The sequence below is a fragment of the Cydia splendana genome, chromosome 26 (genome assembly GCF_910591565.1).
Source record: "Cydia splendana chromosome 26, ilCydSple1.2, whole genome shotgun sequence".
In the NCBI taxonomy this organism is placed as follows: domain Eukaryota; kingdom Metazoa; phylum Arthropoda; class Insecta; order Lepidoptera; family Tortricidae; genus Cydia; species Cydia splendana.
In genome coordinates, this window is record NC_085985.1 from 6,507,521 (window position 1) to 6,530,627 (window position 23,107).

The window sequence follows — 23,107 nt, forward strand, 5'->3', positions numbered from 1 at the left end:
GTCACGTTTTTGCTGCCCAAGTCACATTTTTATATTATTGTAGGTAAATCGATTTTGTTAGAAGAAATTCAGAAAATAATACATTTCACAAAAAATCTACTAACCTTATATATGATTTTTAGGGTTCCGTTCCTCAAAAGGATAAAACGGAACCTTATAGGATCACTCGTGCGTCTGTCTGTCTGTCTGTCCGTCTGTCACAGCCTATTTTGACGGAAACTACTGGACCAATTAAGTTGAAAATGCATGGCGTTCGGCCTGCCCAGACAAAGACATGCCGACCGAAAAATCCACACAACGATTGTGGGACGAACCGCTCTGCCGCCAGGTACAAAACTGGCTCCTCAATTCAACCCATTCTAGAACAGAAAAAGCCCGTCTTCTTGCCTCTTCACAACACGAATCCGGTTTCTGGCTCCACGCTTTCCCCTCTAGTACCTGCGCAACTTTATTAGACAACAATTCTTTTAGACTGGCTGTCGGCCTTCGCCTGGGTGCCGAAATAGTTGTCCCTCACCGCTGTCCCTGCGGAACAGAAGTTGACGGTCTGGGCTCCCACGGCCTCTCCTGCCGAAGGAGTGCCGGTCGTCTGTCCCGCCATGCCAGCCTCAACGATGTCATCCGTCGGGCCCTTGTCAGCGTGGGCGTGCCGGCCGCGTTAGAACCACCCGGCCTGGCGCGCGACGATGGCAAGAGGCCCGATGGCATTACCCTCATTCCATGGAAAATGGGGCGGCCGCTTATCTGGGATGCCACATGTGTGGACACCCTAGCGCCGTCCCATCTAGCCGCCACGTCACTAAAGGCTGGCGGAGCGGCGGCAGAGGCTGAAGGCCTAAAGCGCCGCAAATATGCTGGTCTCTCTAACAACCACATATTTGCGGCGTTTGCGGTAGAGACCCTAGGGCCGTGGAGCAGCGACGCCCATGTCCTCTTCCAGGAAATAAAAAAAAAATTACTGGAGACCTCGGGTGACCCTAGGGCTGGCTCATTCCTAGGTCAACGAGTAGGCATAGCCATCCAGCGGGGTAATGTAGCCAGCCTCATGGGCACCCTTCCGCAGGGCACAGACTTGGGGGACCTTTCATAGGCCTTTCATATTTTTTCTATTGTTGTTTAATTTTTAAGTAGGTTTATTTTAATGTTAGTTTAGTTTTGTAGGTAGTTTTAATTTTAGGTTACATTTACGTTATCTTCTCTGTTGTATTTGTTAATTATACCTATTATAACAGTTGAAATTTGGTATTACACATATGTAAATTAGTGACCCAAAGACGGACATGTAAGTCATGTAACGTAAACAAATGAATTTTAAGCATGGGGGCTACTTTTGGGGGATCAATGAGAAAGTTAAAAAATAAAGATTTTCCATAACCTAAGAAGCAAATTAGAAAAATTTGCGGAAATAATTCGTGTAGTTTTGAAAATTGGTACAGGTATACCTTATGGTGTCCAGATAAACATACTGAAAGCCCTTGAGGGTAGGGGGTGTGCTGAGGGTGCAGGGGGGTTGAAGGTACCTTTTTCATATTTTTGCTCATATCTCGAATATCTATACCAATAGCATTATAATTACTTCAGACAAAAGTTTTATCATAAAATTTCCTACAAATTTGGTTATGTTTATTTTTAGAGTAAAACGATCAATACTTTAGGAGCTTCAGGCTGTTTTTAAAGTTAAATAAGAGATAAAAAATAGACGATTTAAGAAAACTTCGTTTTTACGTAATTGTTCATCATAAATAAAAAAATTAGTTTAGAGTAAGCAAGCTAAGCGACCTGTCGATAAAATATAAAAAAAACCGGCCAAGAGCATGTCGGGCCATGTTCAGTGTAGGGTTCCGTAGTTACCCTGTCTGTCTGTCAAAATAGACTATTTGCAAAAACTCAAAAACAGCTATACCGATTAGGTTCGCTATATTTTTCCTTGAACGTGGACGCATTCATTGGAAACATACGGTCTTAGAGTTAGCCGAAGTAAAACCGAGTATTTAAAGTGCCCATTTAGCGGGCAAACAACATCTGAAATTAAGAGCCCAGGCCGCCTCCCGGTGACCATGGTCAAACGTAGACAAAGACCTCAAACTATTCCAGATGTCAAAAGAGACAACCCAAAACAGAGTAGCTTGGCGCAGAAGAGTGAGGAGGCCCGACCCCAAATAAAGGGAACAGGGAAAGAAAAAGATATTTTTCCTTGAATGTCTTTACTATGCTATGTTTTTATGTTTTTTTTCATATTTTTTGGACCCATGGTTCAAAAGTTAGGGGAACTAAAGGGGCAAACAAAACTTTTTTTCTTTCAGATCGATTATTTCCGAAAATATTAAGTTGATCAAAAAATGGTTCGTGAAGACCCGTATTCGTTTTAAAATACCTATCTAACGACACCCCACACTATAGGCTGGAAGCGAAAAAAAATCATCCCCACTTTAATGTAGGGCAGCCACCATAAAAATATTTTTTTTCTAATACACAAAATAGTTCCCTACATATAGATGACAGGAAAACATTATAAATGTGAAGTCAAGCGTGAGTCGTAGTCAATAGGTAAAAAACTATTTTGTGTATTTTATTCAAAATTTTAGACCCAGTAGTTTCGGAGATTAAGGGGGGGGGATGGTCATTTTTTGGCTATTTTCTTAAATAACTTGAACCTATATATTTTAAAATTATAAAAAAAAACATGAACATATTTGGGTCACTAATTTACATATGTGTACCAAATTTCAACTTAATTGTTCCAGTAGTTTCCGAGAAAATAGGCTGTGACAGACGGACAGACAGACAGACGCACGAGTGATCCTATAAGGGTTCCGTTTTTTCCTTTTTTGAGGTACGGAACCCTAACAAAGTTTACTTACCTATCTATCGAATCGTAAACGAATTCGGATAAAACACTGTTAACTTCACAGGTAAATAAATAAAAGCGCGAAGCGTGAAATAGCCGGACCCAGTCACAGTTTACATTGTTCACCGCTCGCGCTACTGCAAGACCGTACTCAACTTGCGGTTATTCATTAAACTTAATCAAAAGAAAATAAAAAAGTATATGCGTAAATAATTTACCCCCGGATAAAAATAGCACAGTAATGTTTTTTAAGCGCTCAAAAATCTCAAAATAACTGATGCAGTGCAATGAGTAGTATAGATACAGACTAAAAGAAATGAATAATTACACTAAAAAAAATAACTACTACTATCAAACTAAATGACACCGTCATATCAAGGTAACAAGTCTCATTTTGCCACGACTATTATAATAAACATGATGGTGGATGTAACGTCAAGGTGTCAGTGCAAGTGTCAACTTGGGTTCCTAAATAATACGAATTGCAGAACTAAACTTGTCCAAAATTCGACTAACTTCAAAAGTCACAAAAATTGCCTCAAGATCGTAAGTCACGCACATGTCACACGAGAAGGCGAAAAGTCACGAAAAATGTGACTTTTGTGACCATCTGGCAACACTGCGCCTGCGCCGCTCGAGTGGTGTCACGAATTCACGATTCGAGATGCACAGATGAAACGATTAATCAAATCGACCTTTTGAACATGAACGTAGTCGATTATTGAAAAAGTCGATTTCTCATTTTGAAATAATGGGTATAAAGCAAAGTGCGGTGTTGTAGTCTGTTACGGCTCTAACTGATAATTTTATCAGATTGTGCGATAATGGTTATCGTCAAACGGCATTATCGTGTCATGCAATATATGGCTGTTCATTAGCTTAAATAACTCGCATCCAGTGTAAAATTGATTAAAAAAAAATATTTACGCTAAGGTTTGGCATGTCATTTATTTACTTGATTGATGCTTAATTTTCTGAATTAACGGTTAAAATAAAATACATGTTTCATTTGTTTTCTATAAGATTAAGTGGAAAATAACGAGTACACAAATTATGGAAGCTAAACATATTTATAAACAAGTGTTACTCTGATGGAATGATTATGAACTTTGGAACGACAAATACAATTTTCCAAGGACGTTGCAAATCGACGAAATTCTAAGTGCATTAGCTTTCCTCTACTTTTGCTGCTTGTTCCTTGTATCAAAAATGCCGGTTAATATGGAGATGAATATGTTAAAAAAAATACAACGTGACTTACATAAACAAAAGGATTACATGAACAACATGCATGTTTTACAAGCAAACATGAATGAGAAGTTAAGTTGCATGGAGGGAAAATTAGACCAACAGCAATCATACATTGAAAGACTCGAAGAGCAGGTTAGAAATAACAATACGCCTGGAAATAACAATATTCAAGATAAAATATTTGGGGATGAGAGTGGTATTGGTGATATGGAAATTGACGAGACATGTTTTCCAAAGAATACCTTCGCCGAGAATGCTATTGAAAATGATAACTATGTCGTCACTGACGAATTAATTAAACTTTTATCAAGAGTATTAATAAAAAACATCAGAGTAATTGATAATGTTAACATTAAATTTAAAGAAATGGAGTCAGAGTTAACTCAAATAAAAGCACATATCAGCAAGAAAATACTGGCTTTTGAAGAAACAGCAATTGCAGTTCAAAATCGAGAGACCTGCATGATGTTAGTCGGATCGCACAGAATTAGTCAGCTTGAAGATGAATTGAAACTAATGATGTCTGAAATCAGTGAAATGAACAAAGAAATTAAAGAGATTGGAGAACAATACAAAAAAACAGATGAACCATCCACAACTTGCACCGCAGTAGACACTATACAGATACCTAGTTATTCTCCTGCAGAGCAGATCTGCGGTCAGATAAACTGTGAATTGAAGAGAATCACAGAAAACTGTAAGGCGACAAACATGTTGCCCAACATAGAAATCGTTCTGGACCCGAACACTGAAGACCATCCTATCATGAAGGCTCTGCAGCAAGGTGTATTCTGTGTCAGACATGTCCCTGGAGTACTTTGTGTGAACCCGGCTGATGAGAACAATTGTGGTCAACATTACACAACCAGAACCATTTATTTGGACACCCCTGGACTTAAGAAACATAAGGTGATGAAACTGCTTAGAGCCAAGCCAAATATGACTTTGTATGAACTCCTTAAGAAAGGTCTCGATAATACATATTTATGGCATAGGCTGAAAAATTGTAACTTTTATATTCCAGCCTGTCCACCGCCTACCTGGACTTGTAATAATATTTAAGCATATTAAATGTGTAGTACCTACGCGCGTCCAATGATGGTCCTATGACAGTTGCTTCCATTTTCTTTTGGTTGGTTGGCTTATAAAAAATAAATATCTGGGAGATCGTACTTTGCTTGGAAAATATATAAAAACTTAAAAACGCGCGTTTTCCCAGAGATAAGACCTAGCTAGATCGATTTTTCGCCCCCGAAAACCCCCACATAGCAAATTTCACCAAAATTGTTAGGAGCCATCAACAAAAATTGCTCAAGATATAAGATAGAAGAAATATGTTTTCATTTTCACCATATTTTTATTACTTGATATATTTCTAAATAAATTAACGTGCAAAAATTCGAAAAAAAAAACTATAAGCATATATGTATTGTGATAGTTACTCCATTTAAAAAGGGACCATCATTTGATGCACGTTTTGTAAGTAAAGTCAACGAGGAACAAGAGTGTTTTTTTGTCTAATTAGACATACAGTCAACACCAAACATGTGTTTACATTTTCGCCTCATTGCATAAGTATAAACTTAATTTTGACATCTACTGTACCATAAGAAGTTACAGTTAAAGCAAAATGACTACAATACCAAATATATCACAATAGTGACAATCAAAGCCACATATATCACAACACATCCTTGTTCCTATAGCAACAAATGTGTGTTGCAATACAATATTTTTTCACTTTTGCTGTTACTATTTATCTGATACTGACTGTACCTATTTTAAGGTACAGTCACGCTCCATAATTGTTAAGTCATTTAAAGCTTTAGCTAAATTGGTTGTTCAATACTTCTGCTATGGAATGTCCAATTGGCTAAATGCAGAGAGTGTAGACCACCTTAGCGGGCTGTAAAATATGTAGACCAGTTTTAAAAGTTTGGAGTTCAATGTCATTGTAAATGTTATTAATTATTAAAGAAGAAAGCATGCAGGCTTGTTCCATCTGACCATAACTGATATGTTTATGGTTGATTGCCATTATTTGTAAGAAAATTTAAGTCTATTTTTTTGCTAATTGAGAGCAAAATGCTTACGTAAATTATCCCACCTTTATTTTAATGAATGATTAAGTGCAATTTCCTTTGTGTTTAACTGAAAATATTTTGTTAAAAATAATATTATTTTAGAAAGTATGTCAGATGTAGAAAGTTTGTTTGGTCTTATATTGTTAGACTCTATCAATATAAAACCTATGTGGGCTCATACTACTGCCCATAACTTTTACAATATGTTTTACTTGATGATTAAAATGATTCGAACAGCTTTATTAATGTCCAATTTATATTATGTTTCAAAAACTATTATTTTACTTTTAGAAAGTATATTTTAGTTTTTAGTTTAAACTTAGTATGGGGCCAGAAGGTTAGTGCCCTGAAATTTTTATTTTTTATTTTCTTCGTTTTTAATGTGATTACGTGCCATTCTGTTTTAATCTTGTCTTGTCTTAGGGTGGCATTCCATCTGTCCAATATCTTGATCCAATGTCATTGCGTCTCACTCTCTCATTGAGGCAAAATGTGAGACAAAATAGAAATTGGACAGGTGGAATATCACCCTTAGTGCCACCCCACACAAGCGTCTTTCGAGCGTCGGCGTCCAATCAGTGCTATGGAAAATGACGTCGCTGCGCAGTTACGCCAACGCTGCGTCGAGCAGCAGTCATAGAGTTGAGTAGACGCCGACGCTCGGGAGACGCTAGTGGTGGCCCTTACTTAACTAGTGTAGACCATGTAGACGTAGAGTATGTGTGCATGTCCCCAGAGGGCCTTCCGCGAACAGCGAAGTTCGCAAATTGCGGGCATCTACCTCTGTCACTCTAATTACGCCTTAATTGGATTTAAAGAGAAAAAAGCCCGCAATTTGCGAACTTTAATGTTCGCGGTAGGCCTTCTGACCATGACATGACACGATAATGAGGATCAGCACCACGCGCCGGTGTGTGAGCGGGACGGCCAAGCATGTGTACTATAGCGATATCCCTCTCGCAAAACGGAGCTTTGTGCGGCGTAATAATAAAATTGAATCTCAAGACTGCTTAACTTTTGTAATAGGTATAGATATGTTGCAATGTGAAATGATAATTAAATATGTAATTGTGAAGCTCAAAAGTTTTTATTACTTACTCTCCTTAACAGACTTATTAACGTCAAACAGCAGTGAAGTATGAAATTTCCCTTTCAAATAAATTTAGCGAACGCTTAACGGTGTCAGACGGTTTGGTGCAACCGACCCTAGGTTTGTGGTGACCTTATCTTTCTAAAGATCAACCACTTAACTAAGACGGTTCGTGAAGATGATACGCGATTATTTTCTTGTAGAAGGCAGCTGTTTTCAGACTGAAAATAGTTAAGTTGGGACTAAAGGTGGCAGGCCCCTCATACCCCCGGCTAGAATACCGCCTCCCTAGTTCCTAACTAATCAACCGTCTGAGTTAAGTGGTTAGGAATCTCAGTAACTATACTGAAACACCGAACTTGTCAGTAGAAAAGAGGCGAGAAATTCATAGGGAAATTAAATAAAAAGCATGTTAAAATATTTTAATCTTAGTTTAATCACTCTCAATTTTCTTGATAAAATGGGTGACGGAATGAATATATAACAATAACCTGCATGGTTTACATCTTTATCATATTAAACAAAACAACATCCGAATTATTCATTTGAATTCACTGACATGCATAGATGTAAGTAAATAGGTCATTGCTGACATGTCTAAACTTTGTTCAAAGTTAGACAGACTATTTGACTGCGTTAGTTGTCGGTATCTACTGTACCTACATAATATAATTTTTTGTGGATTTGTATCAAGAGGGGCTACTAATCCACCCAACCCACATATACATATAGTACACGAAACTTAAAATGTGTAAGGTCTTAATTTAACCTCCTGACGACTATATTAAAATTTGGCATTTTATAATAAATTGACAGTCATTAATTATATTGCTTATGTACTTATGTAGTAAGCATCAAAAGTTACATATATTAGACCATGAGTCAAAAAGTATCTACAAGTATCTAATAGCTTACAGCCTGGCAAAAAAGAGTAGAAATTAAAAAGTGGCAACACTGTAGTGTCGTCCCGTTCTCATATATGTATTGATTTGAAAGGGACGACACTACAGTGTTGCCACTTTTTAATTTCTACTCTTTTTTGCCAAGCTGTAACAAAAAGAGATTAAGCTTCTATGTCCAATAATTAAACTTGATACATTTGACGCGTTGATTCATCGGCTACTTTTGATGCTGAATGTACTACTTGAAGGACGCTGGTCGTCAGGAGGTAAAATAGTAAATACGTAAATCAACGGAGACAATAAAATATACAAAGGTTTCATCTTTATACAACATGCAACTACAAGACGAATAAAGAACTATCTTTATAACTGTTATTGTCTGACTACTGTTATAAGCACAAAACTTCTAAACAAGTAGTTTTAGGCATGGATATCATTGTATAGCTCCATCTAGTAATATTTTTTAGAAAGTAAACAGTTAATTCTGCTGTATCGTATAAAAGTAGGTAATTTTGCAACTGCAAGGAATAAAAACAGCCAAGTGCATGCCGGGCCATGCTCAATGTAGGGTTCTGCTCGTCCGTCATAATAGACTGCCAAAAACAGGTGATATTTTGTGGGTATCCTGTACCTATGTAACGACAGGCGTGGCTCACTCCGCGATTTCGTCGCTTTGCTACAGTTGTCTTGTCGTTAAAAGTACATCCGTTCGGCCCCAATTTTGGGGTTTGCCATAAGCCGCGCGTGGCGCTGTCGCCACCTAGCGGCCATATCTGTGCTGATCGTAACAGACGCGTTTTGTTAGATCTGTACCTAGTACTATTATTTATTCTGTGGTAACGAGCAAAAGGAAGTACCTTAGCAGCACTTTTACAAAGAAGGGATGACTTTTTGCTAAAACTCAAAAATGGATTAACCAATCTTGATTGCTATAGTTTTCATTGAATGTATTTACTATGCTTTACTTGCACGATTTTTTTCTAATTTATGGAAGATGAAGTGCTATTTGCCATATGTATCATAAAATAGATATAGACAACTTTGTATATTTCCTTGTCTCTAAAATAAATATTCTTTCTACTTAAACAATAGTCATCTAAGAATATTGTTTAATATTACTTTGGTGTATTCAATCAACATCTTCATCATATAAATATTTAAGCAAATCAATAATGCTTAATCTTCGATCATTAACTGATTTTCTATGTCTATAATTATGTCAATGGTTAGCTTTTGAGACCTTCATTTTTTTCTGGCAAATTTTTACCATATATTTTGGCACAGCTTCAAGTATTGCATATGTTAATTCTGGGATCCGATTAAGTGTAGAACATTCTAATAATTTGCACAAGTTCTCAGAGGTCACACTTTGAGCAAGGTTAATGATGCATTCTTTCTTTAAAGTGTCAATTAGGTAGCAGTGTGCTACTAAGAGAAGTGAACGAATGTCATTGTATTCACTGTTAGGCATAATTCCCAAATACATGCAGGGCCGGATTAAGCATGTCGGGGCCCCTAGGCAGTGCGAGGCTCGGGGCCCCCTACAGTCAATTCTGCACACAGCATATTCAGTACAGGGAAATAATTAGTTTGCGTTTTTAATTTCAATCTTCAGGCGTCAGCCCAGCCGTCCAGCCGATCCGAATCGAACGATGTCTTTTTCGCTCTTATTGCGTGGACGTATAAAGCTTTATTCTATTGGTTTTTGCCGATTCCGTCGCGTCTAGTGTGGGGAGAACCATTTAGGCTTAAGGCCAATTCCCAGTGGAATACCAAAGATGTGAGCTTCAGCGTCACTTTCCTTACCTCTAATGGCAAATTTTAAGCTCAACTAGTGCCGCAAAGTTGATTTTCTCAATAGTTAATATTTTGCGAGGCTGAACAGCGATTGTCCGACCATAAGACCAAACGCCGAGCCACATGATTAGAATTAATGTGGAGTGTAGACTGTAGCTTTTCGTGATGGGGGTTCGTTGGGAGAAGCGTAGAATCTCAGCAAACTGGATCGCTGCTGGCCGCTGTTGTCTCGAAGTCCGCTATACCTCCATTTACCGGTATATGTGTTGTGTGAAATGAAAACACATATATTTGTTTATTTACTGGAGAGTGTTCAGGCAGGTAGCTCTCTTGATGTCTCTGATATCTCTGAATAAGCCACGAAACGGCTCTGCCTTATATAGTAAAACACAAGGCCGTTTGGTACCTTCTTCAACTAGTGGGTGTATCATGCAGAGTCAGTAATGTATATTTTTGCCAATCTCGTTAATTATAAGCACGTATGAAAGGAGCACGAATCCTAGACTTATAAATAGGTACAATATTAAGCACGTATGAAAGGAGCATGAATCCTAGACTTATAACTAGATATAAAACATTCCACGCAATTCATTTGACATAATATACGAGCACAAAGTAAAACATGATATACAAAAGTAAAAATAGTAACCTAAACGTAGAGACTAATTAAACACATACATGAACCCTAATAGCTATTTACGACAATTAACTTAATAAGTAATAGTAAAGAATTTCCATATGTTAAAATTATTAAAATTACTAGAATTAGGCCAAGATAAGCCTGCAAAAATTTTGATAGCACTCGCAGTGCAAGTGTTATTTTAAACGTCAAAACTTCTATGAAATTATGACGTATAAATAACACTTGCACTGCGAGTGCTATCAAAATTGTTATGCCATAATTATAATTTATATATAATTAATTAATATATTGCGTATGCTATAAATATCATTGCACACTTTTCTTGGTCTAACTCTATTCATTCACCAGTCAAGCTAATATGTAGATGATACAGGGTCAACTAAAGAATCAAAAATAAACGCGAGCGCAGCGAGCGCGAAATTTTTTGCTAACAATATCGCAAATTGTGAAAGCGTGTTAAAAGGCCGGGTACCTATCGATCTTCATCTGGGCCTAAAAGTCCGAAGTGCGCCAGTGAGGCGAGCTTTCATGCGAAGTCAAAGCCGTGCTTCATCAGGCTTCAGAATAAATAGTTGAGCACAGACACGAACCAATGTCCATTGTATTAAAAAGCGAGACCGCAGGCTGAGCTTGGCGCAGCGAGGCCAAAGGCTAAAGGTGGGATCAGACGGTTCACTCGACACTCGGATGAATGTTCACTCGAGTGAATGTATAATTTTCCTTTCATTTCACGTTCACACGGCTGCTGGAAGGACTATTCATTTTTTTCTTTTCTTTCACTATGGCGTCGAATGAAGTTGTACGTCTTGGTATAAGAAAGTTTAATTTGTGATCATTTAATAAAGATTTTAACAAACAAGAAGCAAAGAAAACACTTTAATGAGAGACAGTCATGAGACAGACACCTAGCCGAATAAAACTCCAAATTGTACTGCGATATCTTACTACTGGCGATTGTTTTGGAACTCTGGAATATTTATACAGTACCTAGAAAAACTATATCCTATAGAAGTTTAAGTTTAAATCACTAATTAGAGATTTTATACAATTGATCTGTCTTTATACTATACTCATCAATTTTGTGGTTCCAGAGACATTTATTTTGTTCGTTCCACTTGAACGCCATTTTTTGCTGTTACGTTATCTTTGTCTAGATAACCACAGGATTCGAGAAAAATATGCAAAATCCGAATGAACGTTCATTTATGTGTTCACACTGTTAATTTTTTGTTCATTCGGAGTGCGAGTGAATGATGCCGAATGAAAATATCCAACATTGTTGGATTCTTTCACTAATGAATTCATTTTTCATTTTTGGTTCATTTTGTGTTCAGTCGTGTCACTTTGAGTGAAAGATGAATATTGAAACTAGAAAATGAACAAAACATGAACCGTCTGATCCCACCTTAAGCTGAATTAGAGGAGATGTGGAACACAAACCAATGGTAAATTGAGGTCGAGCATTCCTATGAAAAACTAGGGACACTTTCGTCTTCTTCCCCCTTTCAATTTTGACCCTATGAAACAAGATTTTATTTGGTGCGCGCTGAGCCGCCGGGGCCCCCTAGCCGAGGCGGGGCCCCTAGGCAGTTGCCTACTTTGACTTAGGGTTAATCCGGCCCTGAATACATGTAGTCTTTGAGATGGTTAAGTGTCCGGAGAGTAATACCTTTCACTTGTAGGCAGCCTTCAGTTGTCTCCTTCCATTCTTCGTCAAACATAGTCTTGAATATCGGACTATTTGCAGCTAGGACTGCTTTGTGTACTGCAACATTGCCATCAGTGGCGCTTAATTGAAAGTCGGTAAGATGTTCGTCTTCATGAAGGCCCTTTGTAACTTCATTGTTTCTATTAGAAGTGATAGAGACAGTGCAATAGAGATTAAGGTATCTCTTTGAATCATTTGATAAGTCTGTTCCTATTAATTGCCATTGGCTCCAGTCATCTCTACATGTGAAATGGCAGGTGCGAGTATCCTCACAGGCTCTTTGAATCATAATTTTTAAATTGCTTGCGCTGGCTGACTCCGCTTTTTTTGTGGAGATGTAATAATTGATTTTATTGTCTTCATGTTGTTTGAGAAGAAATTGTATGTCTACTACGTTATAAATATCAAAGTCTTGGCTTACATGGGTGCCTTGTTCTAGTGCATCAATTGAAAAGCCAAGCTCCAATGATGATTGAGTGGGACTGTCGCTGTTCTTCCCAATGCTGATCCTGCAAGTAGAGAAATAATTATAGTTAGGACAAATAAAAATAACTCTAGTTTTGTTGTCACCAAAAATGTGACTGAGTGTATGGGGTGAAATTAAGTTTTTAATTTATCACAATAGTTGTCAAGCGGACCCCAGGCTCCCATGAGCCGTGGCAAAATGCCGGGATAACGCGAGGAAGAAGGAAAATTATAATTTACAGCTAGGATAGCACAAACTTTTTTTTATTTGATAAAAGACAAAAATAGAAGCGCGGCGTGGTCAGAAACAACGCAACGAAAAGAAATTTGACCCCATTAAGCGCTATACTGTTCGGCAAGAGTTTGAAGTGTGAACCCTAATTTGAATCTGATGAGATTTATGAGTAGGTAATTATGGAAAAGTAACTTACATTTTCATGGAGTCTGTTGATTTGAGCATTGTGCGTTCGAAACTCCTCAGTTAAGTCAAACTACTTGTAATCAAAGAAACTCAGTCACCAACAGATACTCCAGACAGTCACCTGTTTAAATTTTTTATTCAAACCGCCGTTCAAGCATGATTCAATTGAATTCAATAGTCGATTAGTCGTGAGGGGCATATAGACGATTTACATTCGCGGCTCGTGGCTCGGGTTGCGGCTCGTCTAATGGCTCGCCTCGAGCGCGTAAGCACGTCGAGCTCATGAATCTAGTATATAGGCGTATCCAGATTAGTCAATAAAATTTTTTGCCAATCTGATAAATTGCCCGATTGAATCAGTGGCCTATTTTATAAAGCTACAAATTACAATTTACAAGCGGAAGTCTCGTTCTAACACATAGGGTTAGAAAGAGACTTCCGCTTGTAAATTGTAACTTGTAGCTTTATAAAATAGGCCACAGGAGGTGCCGCCTAGCTAGCTTATTTAATATGTTAATAATCTGTGGGTGCGGCACAGAATAATTAATAGTACTACCGTACAGAAAGGAAACTTCCTACAAAAACGATTTTTGACAACTAGGGTTGTCAAAAATCAAGTGATTATCTTATCTGTGGTCGTGCACGCAAAAGGAAGTCAAGTGGTGCCAACCCTAATAATTGCTCGGAGCAATGCTGAGCCGAGCGGAGCCGAGTTTGACCGAAGTCAGGAGTTTCGCACCCCTGGGTGCGGACGCAAATACCAATTTGGCTCGCCGAATTCAACCGCCGATAATTACCGATAAAATGAGGTGCGGACGCAAGAATACCAATTTGTGAGGAGATTTTTTTCGTTCTGGGGCATTTTTTCAATTTAGAGCGCTCTAATATCACCATAAATCTAAAATTGGAGATTGACGCCAATTTCATTTCTGATCAAAATCAGTCCCGTCTGGATACCACTTATAACTGAATCAGGTGGAGGGAAGTGATCGAACGGGATTGTCTTATGTATCTTTCAGTAGGAGTAGCAGCGAAAGCGCTATTATGGTTTGTCCTTGTCACAGTCTCACTTTTTTTTATCCCCACCGTAAATTTAGTATGGATTATGGTGAGCAACAAATAAATTCGACTAATCATAGTGTCGCATTGCGTATCTTTTGTCCCTCACGGTGGCACGCGTATAGACATCTATAGGATTCTACCATCTATGGTCGAGCTAATGATTACTTGCGTCTCGTGACTCGGCTGGAGGCTCGCACGAGATTGTAAACATGTCAATAGACTTGGTACTTTAGCCGAGCCACGAGACCATCGCGAGCCCCTTTGACTCGTGCCCAAAAAACCGCTCCTCGCGCGAAAATGTAAACAGCTTGTTACATTCGCGTGCGAGCCACGAGCCAAACCGCGAGCCGAGCCACGAGACGCGAGTGTAAGCGGTGGGCTCGTGGCTCGTCTCACGGCTCGGCTTGCGCTCGCCTGGCTCGCGTGAAGGAGCGGTTTTTTTATTAGTTCGACGAGCTTACGAGCTGTGGCTGAGACACGAGACGAGCCACGAGGCGAAAGTGTAATAATTAGCTCGATGAGCTTACGAGCTCGAGGCGCACACGAGACGAGCCACGAGCCGCTTTCTCATTTCTAAGCTTATTTAACTCGCGTCTCGTGGCTCGGCTCGCAGCTCGGCTCGGCTCGGCTCGCACGCGAATGTAAACGTGGGTCTCATGTCCGGTGAATCCGGTGATTTGATTTTCCTTCCGTTTCCATGTGCTTCTGCTTCCACCCACTTGCTTGACCACTTCCACGAATTTTATATCTACCTACAGAATTAGCAGCGCACGCCTTCTTTTGCTTTATTTTAAACTGAATATATTTGAAACAGTGGCAAAAGTGGAGTATTTATAAAAATATCGAGGTGAGTTAAAACCCGTACGTGTTTATTTAATCTTATTTCAAGCGAAGTTGCGTTTATTTTGATTCAGAGGTCAATAAAAGCATAAAATGATGATGGCGTGGCATCTCTAAACAACCTCGACAAACGGCATCTTACTAACTAATAATTCACAACATATTGTCGCTTTCTTACATTATCATCATGCCTGCGCCGCGCCTTCTTAGTGCGCCGTCTGTAATATATTAAATACCACTTAAATAACTAGTGATTTATTTAAATGTAATATTAATTTATATTTTCAGGTCTCTATGGAAGCAAAATGCAAGATTTCAAGCAAATAGTTCTGCAAAACCAGAGGAGGCAACTATGGGGGCGCATTTCTGACACCACAGATTGAATTGATCAGGTATGTAATGTCATAATGTGTTATTAAGATTGCTTCCTTTCTTTCTAATACTAAAAAGAACGGTACTACAATGTATTCATAGTACAAGCTTTGCTTAGTTTGGGACTAAGTCTGTGTAAGATTGTCCCTAAATATTTGTTCTTCCTCGCGTTATCCCGATATTTTGCTACGGCTCATGGGAGCCTGGGGTCCGCTTGGCAACTAATCCCAAGAATTGCCGTAGGCACTAGTTTTTACGAAAACGACTGCCATCTGACCTTCCAACCCAGAGGGTAAACAAACAAGGCCTTATTGGGATTAGTCCGGTTTCCTCACGATGTTTAAAACTTCACCGAAAAGCGACTGGTAAATATCAAATGATATTTCATACATAAATTCTGAAAAACTCATTGGTACGAGCCGGGGCTTGAACCCACGACCTCCGGATTGAAAGTCGCACGCTTTTACCACTAGGCTACCAGTGCTTTTTTTTGCCCCTAAATATTTATTAGTGTATTTGAATATTAATTTAGGATGTAAGAAAATTATATTATAAGTAATTCAGTAGTAGCACCATTAAAAAAAAAAATTGTAAAACTTGCTCTACATTGGAGTTAACAAACATTTATTGCCATTACCTTTACCTGGCAAATGTTTTGCAGATGGAGCTTCCTCACGGCTCTGAATCTGACATGATGTCAAAATTGGAAAACAGAAACTGCCTTGAACATATGTATCTGGATTCCGGATAATTCTTTTCTACAGGTAAATTACTTTGGCTCTTTATTATTTAATCTCTGCTTTTGAAGTTATCCCAAAAGTACCCCTGCATACAAATGTGTCATGTAGGGGTGTCTAGCTAAGCTAATAGCTTTGCTGAGTCTTCTTCTTTTCCCTGCCCTTATCCCACGTTATGTGAGGTCGGCACGGTTTTTCTCTTCCATTCTCCTCTGTCTTTCGTCACCTGAGCACTAACTTCTTTCTTTCTCATATCCTCTCTCACAATCCATCCATCGTTTTTTGGGTCTACCATCCGCTCTTCATCCATTACCATTCATCCCTTTCCTGAGTACCTATACATAAACATAACGAAGACAGAGTTAATTTTCAATATGGAAAATATCAACTAAACTAGAAGCACCCTATTGCAGCAACAGTAAGGATGATGCCTTGGCATGGCTTGACATGCTCTTGGACGATTATTTCTTCTTTAATGGGGATGGGATAGGAGACTATAATTTTTTTTAAGTCTTTAGGAGGCTATATTTTTGACAAAAATTTGAGTTTTAGTGTTTTAGTTTGGTTTTAGTGTGAGTTTATAGAAAAGACGTTTTTTTATTTTACCATTTCTATAACTTTAAATTTATAAATGTGACTCATTCTTTATCATTAGGTACTTACGTCTATTAAATAAAGTAATGGCAATGTTTAACACATAGTATGCCTGTATTTTTCAGTTGCCGATAACAGCGTGAGGCAGGGCTATGTTCACAGGACAGCAGCGGAGCACCACACTCACATATGCTGGGTTGTAGCGGCAGTAACTGGAGAACATTGTAAGTATTTTTCACCACACCAGCTCGGAAAGGCTTGCTTGGCTTTGCACTTCAAAAACTGATAGCAAAGTTGCATTTTATTAATGCAAATTTTGACTTGTTTTGTGACGTTTTCTGGTAGAATTGACTTTTAAATGTTGATTTTGGATGATAAATATTTAATAACATTCATTTGGATTTGATTTTTAACCGACTTCAATTTCATAGAAGGAGGAGGTTCTGTATTCGGTTGTGGCTGTTTTTTAGGGTTCCGTACCCAAAGGGTAAAACGGGACCCTATTACTAATACTGCTGTCCGTCCGTCCGTCCGTCTGTCACCAGGCTGTATCTCACGAACCGTGATAGCTAGACAGTTGAAATTTTCACAGATGATGTATTTCTGTTGCCGCTATAACAACAAATACTAAAAACAGAATAAAATAAAGATTTAAATGGGGCTCCCATACAACAAATGTGATTTTTGACCAAAGTTAAGCAACGTCGGGAGTGGTCAGTACTTGGATGGGTGACCGTTTTTTTTTGCTTTTTGTTTTTTTTTTTTTTGCATTATGGTACGGAACCCTTCGTGCGCGAGTCCGACTCGCACTTGCCCGGTTTTTTTTTTTCTATGTACGTTCACCGATTACTCCGACATCCGTAGTCCAATTTGAGTAATTCTTTTTTTGTTTAAAAGGAGCTACCTCCAAGTTGGTCCCATATTAATTTGGTTCTGTTCTGATGATGGGATCCATGAGGAACTGAGGGAACTCCTCAATTTTTAAAGGCACAAGCATGGTGATTTGGGTGTTCTCTTAAGCAACTCGAGCATTTTCTGCCGAAAACCACCAATTTGATGAAGTAGACCTGATGATGATGATGGTTATGATGATAATGATGATGACTTTTTTAAATGTAGTTGTTCAGCGATTACTCCGGCACCTGTGATCCGATTTGAGTAATTATTTTTTTGTTTGGAAGAAGTTACCTCCAAGGTGTTTCCGTATTATTTTTGGTTCTGGTCTGATGATGGAATCCATGAGGAATTGAGGGAACTCCTCAATTCTTAAAGGCACGTGTAAAGTGATTTCGGTGTTTTCTAAAGTAACTCGAGCATTTGCTTCCGAAAACCACCAATTTGATGTAGTGCGACTGTAGCCTTACCATGAGTTTGACACTACCCCCGATCAGTAGCCTTACCACGAGTTTGACATTGACATATTCGCTAACGTCTTCGTAACTTACTTTTTATGCATCTTGCTCGCACGAATATGCCAGTACGAGCGAGATGCAAAGAAAGTAAGTTACACACACGCTAGCGAATATATCAATGTCAAACTCGTGGTAAACTGGTAAGGCTACTGATCGGGGGTTAGGGTTAGGAGTTAAGGGGCAGGGATTAAGGGGTCGGGTAATGGCGGTTGAAGGGTTGCTGGTTCAGGGTCGAGGGGTTCCTGGATCAGGGGTTGATGCGCTGTGAGGTTGAGTGATCGGGGCGTTGAGGGATTGGGTCAGTGGCGGGGTGGAGGATGGATTTAGTGACAGGAATTATAATTTCCCAGACGGACTCGAGAAAATTCCTGATTACATATTTATTAAAGTAATAGGTAGGTACACGAATTTAGTGTTAAACATGATCTTGTTTTTCATTCATGCGTCGCGCTCTTAATGCGTTAAAACTAAAAATGGAAAAATAAAAACTTTTTACAAAAAAAATCAAACTGACTTCAAAAAGGATGAAATAAATAATTATCCTTTTTGAAGTCTATGCGTTACCAACTGATATGTTTGAAGTCGGTGCCAAGCCAAGTAGTAACAATACCAGTCAAAAATAATCAGCTTTATGGCTATAAATCCCATTAGAACTGTACTAATAACTATTATAAATGTGTAAGTAATTCTGTCTGCCTCTTTGTCGCCTTTTCATGGCTTAACAACTGAACCGCTTTAGGTGAAATTTGGCAAGAAGGTAAATTTCTTGAATTGTTTTATATTTTCAAATGTAGTCCTCTGGATAAGGGACGGGAAACAACGCAGTCCCAATCTCACACTTGCGTGCCATAGACTGTTCGAGCATTAGTAAGAAATACTCTTTAAAAAAAACCGGGCAAGTGCGAGTCGTACTCGCGCACGAAGGGTTCCGTACCATAATGCAAAAAAAAAAACGAAAAAAAAAGCAAATAAAAAACGGTCACCCATCCAAGTACTGACCACTCCCGACGTTGCTTAACTTTGGTCAAAAATCACGTTTGTTGTATGGGAGCCCCATTTAAATCTTTATTTTAATCTGTTTTTAGTATTTGTTGTTATAGCGGCAACAGAAATACATCATCTGTGAAAATTTCAACTGTCTAGCTATCACGGTTCGTGAGATACAGCCTGGTGACAGACAGACGGACGGACGGACGGACGGACTGACGGACGGACGGACAGCGAAGTCTTAGTAATAGGGTCCCGTTTTACCCTTTGGGTACGGAACCCTAAAAATACGACAGAAAAAAATAAATGCATTGGATTTCCACTAATGTGCCGATAAACATGGTACAAACTGCGCCAAAAAGGTTTGATCGTGTGTTCTGACTGTTCTGAGGTGTGTTCTTAGATACAATCGATGTCAAAGATATGTTTACAATTTTGCACCTTACTCCTTTGTAATAAGGCGAAAAGTGTAAATATATTTTTAACGTCGACTGTACCTACAGAAAGTACGTTCATTGTCGTCGTGTAAGGCAATCCAACGTACATCCTTATCGAATCGCACCAAAATCATGGTATGCTTCAAAATTTGGCTATCAGTTGGTAACGCATAGACTTCAAAAAGGATAATTATTTATTTCATCCTTTTTGAAGTCAGTTTGATTTTTTTTGTAAAAAGTTTTTATGTTTGATATTTTACATTTAATATTTGCTTCGGGTTGGTGTAGTGAAAAATTTTGTGTTTCACTGAGGGGCAAATTTTGTTTAACCCTCGTGCTTTGAAACCCACGCAACGCTCAAGATTCCGTTTTTCGAATTTCAAATAAATATATTTTTTTATATTATGTCTGTAATTTCTGTAGTGTTATATCTGTTGGTAAACCTTAAATAAATAAAATGAAATAAAACATAAAGGTTAGAAGTTATTTAAGAAAATAGACGAAAAGTGACTATTCCCCCCCTTTATCTCCGAAACTACTGGATCTAAAATTTTGAAAAAAAAAATACACAAAATAGCTCTTTACCTTTAGATGACCGGAAAACCTATTAGAAATGTGCAGTCAAGCGTGAGTAGGACTTTATACGGAACCCTTGGAACGCGAGACCGACTCGCACTTGGCCGGTTTTTCAAAATGGTGGAGCCATACATTCGTTCAGTTTTAAGTTATGCTCGCGAGGTCTACACCTCTTATTCAGTTTTAGCGCGAGGTCTACAGCTCACAGATTCATATGTATCGCTGTGTTTTTCAGGTGGCGATAGCAGCGTACGGTGGAGCTGTGGGACAGCAGCAGAGTACGGCGCTCGCCGGAGCTGGGTCGTATCGTCAGCAGAAACTATAAGACAGTACGTAAAGCCTGATTCTATTTGGCCCTGAGATAGTGTATCCATATATCTACAACATGCCAAATTTACATATCCCACACGCAGGTTATGTATTAACCCATTTCCAGGCCGCACCAATCTACAACGTTTTGCCAATAATCCAAATATATACCAATTAATCCAGCTTTGATGATTCATTTGATGACGTGTAATCTAATTTGAACCATAAATCGGACTACTAAAGTTGAAATTCTATTGGCTCGTATTTGGTCAATAAATCGTACTAGCCCTGGAAAAGGGTTAAACTGTTAGGACTTTTGGACAAATCATAGGATATCCCTACTAATACTGTCTGTCTGTTACCTCTTCATGCTTAAGCTGCTGAATCAATTCAGATGAAATTTGACACAGATATGGTTTGAGGTCAGGGAAGGTCATATGATAGTTTTTATCAATCAACATCATCCGCGTCATCATCCAACGCAGACGAAATCGCGAGCAGAAGTTAGTCTCACACATTCTACCCTTAACGAGTTGCCAGCACAGAGCCGCACGCCATATAAACGTAGTAAGACTCTCACCCCCTTATTCATAAAACATTACGGGACTGATTTAGTTAAATTTTATCCCTTTCTTACAAATACATAAGTCAAAATGACAGATAAGGAGAAACTATTATTAGGTAATTGCGGTTTGTAGCGCGTTTATGAATAAGGGGGTCATTTTATAACGACATGCTAAAATAATATGTAATTTAGCATGAACATTGAAGTTACATATATCTATGCCTGTAATTAGTTTTCATTGCTAAAAATTGTAGTAAGTACAAAGAAAATAGAGCAAGTAGAAGATATACTTACAAAAATTCTAATCGCTATATTTCATCTATGTTGTGAGTTCTAGCAAAGAAAACTAATTAAAGGCATAGATACTTCAATGTTCATGCCAAGTTTCTCGTTATTCTAGCATGTCGTTAAAATATGAGAGTGTAACTTCGATTACCTATATGAAAAGGTGAATTCGGCGGCTCTGTGCTGGCGACTCAAGTTGCCGGTGATTAACATAAAGATGGTGCTGTTAACTTCAGATCCTTAAAACTGCCCTTATTTAATATATTCTATTTATTTTTTAATTCATTACATTTCACAGCATCCTTAATCTTTTCAGGATAATCGAATCACCTGCGCCGATATGCAACCGAAGGACCAGCAAGGAATAGCCCGGTGTTGTGTACTCTACCGGCCTCCACCAAGATAGGCTCCGGAACTCCCAGCTCGCCTGCTGTGCTGTGTCCGGTACGCAAGCCGCGATACGTATTGTGTTGGCAGAAACGGCTATTCAGGATGCAGCCAAGTTGTACTGGCAGGTAAAATATCAATAAGAACAAAAGAGAACAAAAACATACATCACATCAAGACTGGTATACGCGGCGTCGGCGTGGTATACATTGGTATCGAAAAAAGAAACATTAAAACATGAGATAGGTTATGTAAATTAGTTAGGTTAGGACTTGTACATTTGAGTTTCTTAACTTCAAACTCGGATAAATCCTTTGGACCGTCTTAGGAAATAATGTACCCTATATTATTTTTTTAACTCTTTAGAAACTTTATCAGTGTCTTAAAGGTATTAAAATACAAATTTATAATTATTAATAATAAAAAAAACATTAAAACTAACTATGAATTAAAGATACTAATAATAAAGCCCTATTATTACCTTTTCTTAATGCCAAGTCGCAAACTCTGACAGTTTAATTTATCCGTGTTTAAAGTTACGCGACTCATTTCATTTATAATTGTAATATTAAGTGATTTAGTGTTATACTATTCTTATTGTGTCAGCTAAACTGTATTGTATAGTGTAAAATGACTTATACTACTACTCCGGTCGCTTTGACCCCGGATCTGTTAGTGGTATTTGAAGCCTGCCTAGAGCATTGGAGGAACTGCAAGCCTTGTGAGCGCCAAGCGATGGACCTCGCCACTGACTTTGACATGTGCTGTGACATCCCAACGCAGCACCCATTTCTTTAAGTTGATTCAATAAGGTGTCAAACTCTTCTTATGTTGCATTAGAGACATCTATAGTAGGTCCTACTGGAAAGCGCTGAGGCGGATTAAAGGATCCCTTATTTACATAGACTAGGAATCCTCTAGACGGAGTTTAGGGCAATTATTATTTTTTTTTTTTTTTTGTACTGTTCGCTTCAGCATTCTCTCGAATTTTGCTGGAGGCGCTGGCTACGATTGGGAGGGCTCCTTTTTTGGGCCTCCCGAACCGATGATATGCTATGATTTGAAAATCGCGGGCACTCAGCAGCGCGCGGGCGTTGTGAGGCAGTTTGAGGGTGTGTCAATAATTACCTAACTGTCTTTGAGCAAATGTGAAGTGTAGTGTATTGTCAGCTACTCGGTGCGGATGCACCGAGTAGCGACGTGTCGTGGTGGAGTGTAACTGTGTCTCGCGGTGGTCGACCTCTTCGGCGGTGGCGAGGTCGAGTGTGAACGTCTATCGTTGTGTCATTTGTCATGTCCTGTCTCTGTCTGGTCCATTTTTCGATTGTTTCTGTC